At 40.9% G+C, this 10,690-nt stretch overlaps 1 non-coding gene across 1 annotated transcript; it reads left to right on the forward strand.

Annotated features, from left to right (window-relative positions):
* Positions 1-9,823: 9,823 nt before the first annotated feature.
* On the forward strand, positions 9,824-9,925 carry LOC136121739 (U6 spliceosomal RNA). Its single transcript, XR_010655760.1, has one exon. It is a non-coding gene; the product is annotated as a U6 spliceosomal RNA (small nuclear RNA).
* Positions 9,926-10,690: the final 765 nt, after the last annotated feature.

Raw genomic sequence — 10,690 nt, forward strand, 5'->3', positions numbered from 1 at the left:
GACTGCTGAGGAGACTCGTCCTTGCTTGTGATGCCTTAGTTAATCACCATCTGCATTCTGCTTTATAATTCACAAAGCCCTTTTCTCAGACTTGCAGAGAGGCTTCATGCTTTGCACCAGGGAGGAGCTGCTGAAAACATCCTCCAGGGGGAGGGAACCAAATGGAACAGTTAATTTACTGTTAGAGCATATCTATCTACCTGTCTGTCCATTTGTCTATGTATGTATGTATGTATGTATCTATCTATCTACCTACGTATCTGGCACAGGTTAGGTATTGGAGTTCCAATTCTACCTGTCTCCCATAAGCATTTCCCCACATCAGAAGCTGTGTCTGGTCTACCCTTAGCCATCTCTCTGCCTCCTTCTCTCTTCCTTCCTCTCTCCCTCCCTCCTTCCCTTCCTTCCTTCCTTCTCTTTCCCTCCTCCCGCTCTCTCTCTCCCTTTCTTCCTTCTATCCTTCTGTCCATCCATCGTTCCTTCCATTATTTCTTCCATTTATTCAACAGTTGTTTAGTAGGCCTTTACTCTGTGCCAGCCATGGGGTTAGGTGTTGATCAGAGGTCAAAACACACTTCCTTCAGATGGCAGCGGAGAAAAAAGTAGGACCTGAGCCCTCCCTCACCACAGAGCTCTATGGAAGCTCATAAATTCCAGCCCATGAGAGCCCATATATACAAAGGAAAAAACCCTTACCATCTCTACTTCCACCAACGATGAATGTAAGACTCTGGGGAAAGATGATCTTCCCAAGGTCATAAAACTACAAGTATGTTTGGTGGAGGGTTCTCTTGGGCCTTTAGACACACTGGCCATAATTCTTCTGGGTATGTTTTCGGTTTAGCTGACGAAAAAGGGAGAGATGGAGGGATGGTCCTGTATTACCAGGCCTATTCAATGAACCACGGCTGAAGGAACAGCTTTGAATCATAGACAATGCCTGGCTCAAAGCAGGCATTCAATGATTTTAGAATAAGTGATCCAGAGGATCATTAAGAAAAGGTGTTCATTCTTGCCCTGGTTCATTGACTTGTATGCATAAAATACATTAAAACAGGATAAGAAATACTTACTTAAAGGAAAAATGACTGATATAGCAAGAAAATCATAGGAATATAGGTATGTTATTCATTTGGAAGGCCGATGGCTGGCACAATATATGCTTATAAAATTGATTTACAAATTAATTCTCTAGGAAGAATAATACAGTGGTTATTCTAGCAATGTTGATAGCTACAGATGTAAGAATGCAATAATAAAGAAAGTAGGACAAAGAGAGCTAACCCAGAGCCTCTCAAACACTTGCATATATTGAAATTACCTAGAGGGTTTGTTAACATATGCGTCCGTAGGCTCACCCCCAGAGTTTCTGATTCAGTAGGTCTAGGATGGGGCCTGAGAATTTGCATTTCTAATAGGATCCTTGGGGGAGCTGGGCTGCTCCTCCATCTGGGAGCACAGTGAGAACCCCTGAGTTAGAAATCAGCTTGGGGAAGAGTGTAAAAGGGCATGGCAGAGCAAGAAGTACATGACTGAATGTAGTGGGCATCTGGTGTCAGGGACTTTGAAAAAGAATTTGGACGAGGTAGTTGAGAGCTCTGAGTGCCAAACTTAAAATAGAAAAGACACTTTCTAAAGCAACAGAAAGACATTAAATGCTTTTGCTGAGAAGCATGATGGATCTCACAACCTGTGTTTCAGAAAGATAACTCTAGTGACAAGGTAAGGGTTCTAGGTCTTTTTGAAAGCAGAAGAAATTGGGTAGAATCTGTGACTATTCTGTGTAATTTCATGATATGGCAAACTAAATGAGATAGAGAAATTAAGTGACATGATACAAAATAAACTGATATTATCTTTAAAAATACTCTAGATTCAGCTTCTGGGAAGATGGCGGAAGAGTAAGACACGGAGATCACTTTCCTCCCCACAGATACACCAGAAATACATCTACACGTGGAACAACTCCTACAGAACACATACTGAATGCTGGCAGAAGACCTCAGACCTCCCAAAAGGCAAGAAACCCCCCCACGTACCTGGGTAGGGCAAAAGAAAAAAGAAAAAACAGAGACAAAAGGATAGGGACGGGACCTGCACCAGTGGGAGGGATCTGTGAAGGAGGAAAGGTTTCCACACACTAGGAAGTCCCTTCGCAGGCGGAGATTATGGGTGGCGGAGATTATGGGTGGCGGAGGGGGAAGCTTCGGAGCTGCGGGGAAGAGCACAGCAACAGCGGTGAGGAGGTCAAACCGCAGAGATTCCCGCACAGAGGATTGGTGCCGAACGGCACTCACCAGCCCGAGAGGCTTCTCTGCTCACCCGCCGGGGCGGGCGGAGCTGCGAGCTGAGGCTTGGGCTTCAGGTCAGAGCGCAGGGAGAGGACTGGCGTTGGCGGCGTGAACACAACCTGCAGGGGGTTATTGCGCCACGGCTAGCTGGGAGGGAGTCTGGGGAAAAGTCTGGACCTGCCAAAGAGGCAAGAGACGTTTTCTTCCCTCTTTGTTTCCTGGTGCGGGAGGAGAGGGGATTAAGAGCTCTGCTTAAAGGAGCTCCAGAAAGGGGCGCGAGCTGCGACTAAAAGCGCGGACCCCAGAGACGGGAATGAAATGCTAAGGCTGCTGCTGCCGCCACCAAGAAGCCTGTGTGCGAGCACAGGTCACTATCCACACCGCCCTTCCGGGGAGCCTGTGCAACCCGCCACTGCCAGAGTCCCGGGATCCAGGGACAACTCCCCCGGGATAACGCACGGCGGGCCTCAGGCTGGTGCAACGTCACGCCGGCATCCGCTGCCACAGGCTCGCCCCGCACTCCGCGCCCCGCCCTCCCCCTGGCCTGAGTGAGCCAGAGCCCCCGAATCAGCGGCTCCTTTAACCCTATCCTGTCTGAGCGAAGAACAGACGCCCTCCAGCGACCTACACGCAGAGGCGGGGCAAAATCCAAAGCTGAGCCCCTGGGAGCTGTGAGAACAAAGAAGAGAAAGGGAAATCTCTCCCAGCAGCCTCAGAAGCAGCGGATTAAAGCTCCACAATCAACTTGATGTACCCTGCATCTGTGGAATACCTGAATAGACAACAAAAAATCCCAAATTAAGGACGTGGACTTTGAGAGCAAGATTTATGATTTTTTTCCCCTTTTCCGCTTTTTGTGAGTGTGTATGTGTATGCTTCTGTGTGAGATTTTGTCTGTATAGCTTTGCTTCCACGATTTGTCCTAGGGTTCTATCCGTTCTTTTTTTTTGTTTTTTCTCTTAATAATTATTTTTTTATTTTAATAACTTTATTATATTTTATCTTACTTTATTTTACCTTATCTTCTTTCTTTTTTTCTTCCTTCCCTCCTTCCTTCCTTCCTTCCTCCCTCCATCCCTCCCTCCCTCTCTTTCTTTCTTTCCTTCTTTTTTTCTTCCTTTCTACTTCTACTACTTCTTTCTTTCTACTTTTTCTCCCTTTTATTCTGAGCCGTGTGGATGAAAGGCTCTTGGTGCGGCAGCCAGGAGTCAGTGCTGTACCTCTGAGGTGGGAGAGCCAACTTCAGGACACTGGTCCACAAGAGACCTCCCAGCTCCACATAATATCAAACGGCAAAAATCTCTCAGAGATCTCCATCTCAACACCAGCACCCAGCTTCACTCAGTGATCGGCAAGCTACAGTGCTGGACACCCTATGCCAAACAACTAGCAAGACAGGAACACAACCCCAACCATTAGCACAGAGGCTGCCTAAAATCATAAGTCCACAGACACCCCAAAACACATCACCAGACATGGACCTGCCCACCAGAAAGACAAGATCCAGCCTCATCCACCAGAACACAGGCACTACTCCCCTCCACCAGGAAGCCTACACAACCCACTGAACCAGCCTTAGCCACTGGGGACAGACACCAAAAACAACAGGAACTACGAAACTGCAGCCTGCAAAAAAGAGACCCCAAACACAGTAAGATAAGCAAAATGAGAAGACAGAAAAACACACAGCAGATGAAGGAGCAAGACAAAAACCCACCAGACCTACCAAATGAAGAGGAAATAGGCAGTCTACCTGAAAAAGAATTCAGAACAATGATAGTACAGATGATACAAAATCTTGGAAATAGAATAGACAAAATGCAAGAAACATTTAACAAGAACCTAGAAAAACTAAAGATGAAACAAACAACGATGAACACAATAAATGAAATTAAAAATACTCTAGATGGGATCAATAGCAGAATAACTGAGGCAGAAGAACAGATAAGTGACCTGATAGTTAAAATAGAGGAAATAACTACTGCAGAGCAGAATAAAGAAAAAAGAATGAAAAGAACGGAGGACAGTCTCAGAGACCTCTGGGAAAACATTAAATGCACCAACATTCGAATTATAGGGGTTCCAGAAGAAGAAGAGAAAAAGAAAGGGACTGAGAAAATATTTGAAGAGATTATAGTTAAAAACTTCCCTAATATGGGAAAGGAAATAGTCAATTAAGTCCAGGAAGCACAGAGAGTCCCATACAGGATAAATCCAAGGAGAAATACACCAAGACACATATTAACCAAACTGTCAAAAATTAAATACAAAGAAAACATATTAAAAGCAGCAAGGGAAAAACAACAAATAACACACAAGAGAATCCCCAAAAGGTTAACAGCTGATCTTTCAAAAGAAACTCTGCAAGCCAGAAGGGAGTGGCAGGACATATTTAAAGTGATGAAAGAGAAAAACCTGCAACCAAGATTACTCTACCCAGCAAGGATCTCATTCAGATTTGATGGAGAAATTAAAACCTTTAGAGACAAGCAAAAGCTGAGAGAGTTCAGCACCACCAAACCAGGTTTACAACAAATGCTAAAGGAACTTCTCTAAGCAAGAAACACAAGAGAAGGAAAAGACCTACAAAAACAACCCCAAAACAATTAAGAAAATGGGAATAGGAACATACATATCAATAATTACCTTAAATGTAAATGGTTTAAATGCTCCAACCAAAAGACATAGACTGGCTGAATGGCTACAAACACAAGACGCATATATATGCTGTCTAGAAGAGACCCACTTCAGACCTAGGGACACATACAGACTGAAAATGAGGGGATGGAAAAAGATATTCCATGCAAATGGAAACCAAAAGAAAGCTGGAGTAGCAATTCTCATATCAGACAAAAGAGACTTTAAAATAAAGACTATTAGAAGAGACAAAGAAGGACACTACATAATGATCAAGGGATCGATCCAAGAAGAAGATATAACAATTGTAAATATTTATGCACCCAACATAGGAGCACCTCAGTACATAAGGCAAATACTAACAGCCATAAAAGGGGAAATCGACAGTAACACATTCATAATAGGGGACTTTAACAGCCCACTTTCACCAATGGACAGATCATCCAAAATGAAAATAAATAAGGAAACACAAGCTTTAAATGATACATTAAACAAGATGGACTTAATTGATATTTACAGGACATTCCATCCAAAAACAACAGAATACACATTTTTCTCAAGTACTCATGGAACATTCTCCAGGATACATCATACCTTGGGTCACAAATCAAGCCTTGGTAAATTTAAGAAAATTGAAATTGTATCAACTATCTTTTCCGACCACAACGCTATGAGACTAGATATCAATTACAGAAAAAGATCTGTAAAAAATACAAACACATGGAGGCTAAACAATACACTACTTAATAACGAAGTGATCACTGAAGAAATCAAAGAGGAAATAAAAGAATACCTAGAAACAACTGACAATGGAGACACGACAACCCAAAATCTATGGGATGCGGCAAAAGTAGTTCTAAGAGGGAAGTTTATAGCAATACAATCCTACCTTAAGAAACAGAAAACATCTCGAGTAAACAACCTAACCTTGCACCTAAAGCAATTAGAGAAAGAACAAAAAAAAACCAAAGTTAGCAGAAGGAAAGAAATCATAAAAAGCAGATCAGAAGTAAATGAAAAAGAAATGAAGGAAACAATACCAAAGATCAATAAAACTAAAAGCTGGTTCTTTGAGAAGATAAACAGAACTGATAAAGCATTAGCCAGACTCATCAAGAAAAAAAGGGAGAAGACTCAAATCAATAGAGTTAGATATGAAAAAGGAGAACTGACACTGCAGAAATACAAAAGACTATGAGAGATTACTACAAGCAACTCTATGCGAATAAAATGGACAACCTGGAAGAAATGGACAAATTCTTAGAAATGCACAACCTGCCAAGACTGAACCAGGAAGAAATAGAAAATATGAACAGACCAATCACAAGCACTGAAATTGAAACTGTGATTAAAAATCTTCCAACAAACAAAAGCCCAGGACCAGATGGCTTCACAGGCGAATTCTATCAAACATTTAGAGAAGAGCTAACACCTATCCTTCTCAAATTCTTCCAAAATATAGCAGAGGGAGGAACACTCCCAAATTCCTTCTACGAGGCCACCATCACCTTGATACCAAAACCAGACAAGGATGTCACAAAGAAACAAAACTACAGGCCAATATCACTGATGAACATAGATGCAAAAATCCTCAACAAAATACTAGCAAACAGAATCCAAGAGCACATTAAAAGGATGATACACCATGATCAAGTGGGGTTTATTCCAGGAATGCAAGGATTCTTCAATATACACAATCTATCAATGTGATAAACCATATTAACAAATTGAAGGAGAAAAACCATATGATCATCTCAACAGATGCAGAGAAAGCTTTCGACAAAATTCAGCACCCATTTATGATAAAAACCCTCCAGAAAGTAGGCATAGACGGAACTAACCTCAACATAGTAAAGGCCATATATGACAAACCCACAGCCAACATCGTCCTCAATGGTGAAAAACTGAAAGCATTTCCACTGAGATCAGGAACAAGACAAGGTTGCCCACTCTCACCACTCTTATTCAATATAGTTTTGGAAGTTTTAGCCACAGCAATCAGAGAAGAAAGAGAAATAAAAGGAATCCAAATTGGAAAAGAAGAAGTAAAGCTGTCACTGTTTGCAGATGACATGATACTATACACAGAGAATCCTAAAGATGCTACCAGAAAACCGCTAGAGCTAATCAATGAATTTGGTAAAGTAGCAGGATACAAAATTAATGCACAGAATTCCCTTGCACTCCCATACACTAATGATGAAAAATCTGAAAGTGAAATTAAGGAAACACTCCCATTTACCATTGCAACAAAAAGAATAAAATACCTAGGAATAAACCTACCTAAGGAGACAAAAGACCTGTAGGCAGAAAGTTATAAGACACTGATGAAAGAAATGAAAGATGATACAAATAGATGGAGAGATATACCATGTTCTTGGATTGGAAGAATCAACATTGTGAAAATGACTATACTACAAAGCAATCTACGGATTCAATGCAATCCCTGTCAAATTACCAATGGCATTTTTCACAGAGCTAGAACAAAAAAATCTCACAATTTGTATGGAAACACAAAAGACCCCGAATAGCCAAAGCAATCTTGAGAAAGGAAAACGGAGTTGGAGGAATCAGGTTCCCTGACTTCAGACTATACTACAAAGCTACAGTAATCCAGACAGTATGGTACTGGCACAAAAACAGAAAGATAGATCAATGGAACAGGGTAGAAAGCCCAGAGATAAACCCACGCCCATATGGTCACCTTATCTTTGATAAAGGAGGCAGGAATGTACAGTGGAGAAAGGACAGCCTCTTCAATAAGTGGTGCTGGGAAAACTGGACAGGTACATGTAAAAGTATGAGATTAGATCACTCCCTAACACCATACACAAAAATAAGCTCAAAATGGATTAAAGACCTAAATGTAAGGCCAGAAACTATCAAACTCTTAGAGGAAAACATAGGCAGAACACTGTATGTCATAAATCACAGCAAGATCCTTTTTGACCCACCTCCTAGAGAAATGGAAATAAAAACAAAAATAAACAAATGGGACCTAATGAAACTTAAAAGCTTTTGCACAGCAAAGGAAACCATAAGCAAGACCAAAAGACAACCCTCAGAATGGGGGAAAATATTTGCAAATGAAGCAACTGACAAAGGATTAATCTCCAAAATTTACAAGCAGCTCATGCAGCTCAATATCAAAGAAACAAACAACCCAATCCAAAAATGGGCAGAAGACCTAAAGAGACATTTTTCCAAAGAAGATATACAGACTGCCAACAAACACATGAAAGAATGCTCAACATCATTAATCATTAGAGAAATGCAAATCAAAACTACAATGAGATATCATCTCACACCAGTCAGAATGGCCATCATCAAAAAATCTACAAACAATAAATGCTGGAGAGGGTGTGGAGAAAAGGGGACCCTCTTGCACTGTTGGTGGGAATGTAAATTGATACAGCCACTGTGGAGAACAGTATGGAGGTGCCTTAAGAAACTACAAATAGAACTACCATATGATCCAGCAATCCCACTACTGGGCATATACCCTGAGAAAACCATATTTCAAAAACAGTCATGTACCAAAATGTTCATTGCAGCTCTATTTACAATAGCCCGGAGATGAAAACAACCTAAGTGCCCATCATCGGATGAATGGATAAAGAAGATGTGGCACATACATACAATGGAATATTACTCAGCCATAAAAAGAAACGAAATTGAGCTATTTGTAATGAGGTGGGTAGACCCAGAGTCTGTCATACAGAGTGAAGTAAGTCAGAAAGAGAAAGACAAATACCGTATGCTAACACATATATATGGAATTTAAGGGGAAAAAATGTCATGAAGTACCTAGGGGTAAGACAGGAATAAAGACACAGACCTACTAGAGAATGGACTTGACGATATGGGGAGAGGGAAGGGTAAGTTAAGCTGTGACAAAGCGAGAGAGAGGCATGGACATATATACACTACCAAACGTAAGGCAGATAGCTTGTGGGAAGCAGCCGCATAGCACAGGGAGATCAGCTCGGTGCTTTGTGATTGCCTGGAAGGGTGGGATAGGGAGGGTGGGAGGGAGGGAGACGCAAGAGGGAAGAGATATGGGAACATATGAATATGTATAACTGATTCACTTTGTTATAAAGGAGAAACTAACACGCCATTGTAAAGCAATTATACTCCAATAAAGATGTAAAAATAAATAGTATTATCATCTAACAATATAATGCTCTTGCTTTATTATTTTAATTTAAGGAACATATATACTTTTCATAAACATTTTGGAAAATACAAAAAAGGAGAGAAAGAAAGGCAATAACCTAAATTCCCACCACCTCCAGAAAACCACTAGTAACTTTTTTAGTGTATTGTCTCCATTTTTTTTATGCACAAGAGTATTTCACTCTCTGTGTTGTGACCATACTGTAGATAAAAAATTTCCTATTACTTTATAAAAATTATTTTCTTAAGTCATTGTGAGCTCTTGCTAAACACAATAGTTGCATACAAGTATGCCATAGCAGATACTGATGTTTGCCTATCTAACAGTCATATTCCAGATTTTTCCATGCCCGCTGAATTTCAATGTTTTTAGGCCGACACCTCCCTTATTTGACTTAAGTAAATCTTAATTAATATAAAAAAATCCTGGTAGTTCCCTCTTGCTGGTAGTTGATTTAATGGCTGTCTATTACTTTAAAAAAAGTCAAAAGTTTTTTACTTTGACAATCAAAGTTCTCTATGACAGCAGCAGGTTGAATAATGGTCCCCAAAGTTATGAGATCCTAATACCCAGACCTGTAAATGTTACATTATTTGGAAGATGGCTCTTTCCACGTGTGATTAAGTTAAGCATCTTAAGATAAGTGAAGTACACTGAATTATCCGGGTGAGCCCTAAATGCCATCACAAGTGTCCTTATAAGAGAGAGGCATTGCTTGCTTCCACAGCACATGTACTAAAATGGGAACAATAAAGAGAGATTAGCATGGTCCCTGCAGAAGAGTGACATGCAAATTTGTGAAGCATTCCATATTTTAAACAAAAGAGAGAGAGAGAAAGAGAGAGGCAAAGGGAGATTTCACACAGACACACAGAGAAGGTGATATAAAAATGGGACAAAGAGAGATTTGAGCATTCCGTGGCCACAAGCCAAGGAATGCTAGCAGCCATCAGAAGGTGGAAGAGGCAAGGAATGAATTTTCCCCTAGAACCTCCAGAGGGAGCACGGCCCTATTGACGCCTTGATTTTGACCCAGTGATTCTGCTTTTGGACTTCTGGCCTCCAGAACTACTGTGACAGAATAATTTTCCACTGTTTTATGTCACCATGTTTGGTGTCATAGAAGCTGTAGGCAAATACTGTTCAAACCCTTCTTGAAATGTTCTGTCCAATTCTGGTCGATAAGACATGGTCTATGGAATGGTAGGGTCTTCTTGGAAAGACTATCTTGCTCTTAAAAAGAAATACATGTGGGAAAAGTCTTATTTCTTCTGCCAGATGTTGTTGCACCTACATGTAACATTAGAACTGTGGAAGCCATGTCAGCCTGAGGACAAGCCAATGAGCCAAGGATGGGAGAGCAGAAAGATGAAAGACGGAACAAACTTGGGCCTTGGATGACATCATCAAACTACTTTAATTAACTAGCCCTGGGACTTCCCTATAATGAGACTTCTTACATGAGATAATCTTATGTGAATTAACATGATTCTTAAGCTGTCTTTAGTTGGGTTTTCCCTTACTTTCAGCTGAAAGCAACATACCAAATGCATGCATCAAATGGATTATACCATAATTCAGA

The sequence above is a fragment of the Phocoena phocoena genome, chromosome 3, assembly GCF_963924675.1.
Source record: "Phocoena phocoena chromosome 3, mPhoPho1.1, whole genome shotgun sequence".
In the NCBI taxonomy this organism is placed as follows: domain Eukaryota; kingdom Metazoa; phylum Chordata; class Mammalia; order Artiodactyla; family Phocoenidae; genus Phocoena; species Phocoena phocoena.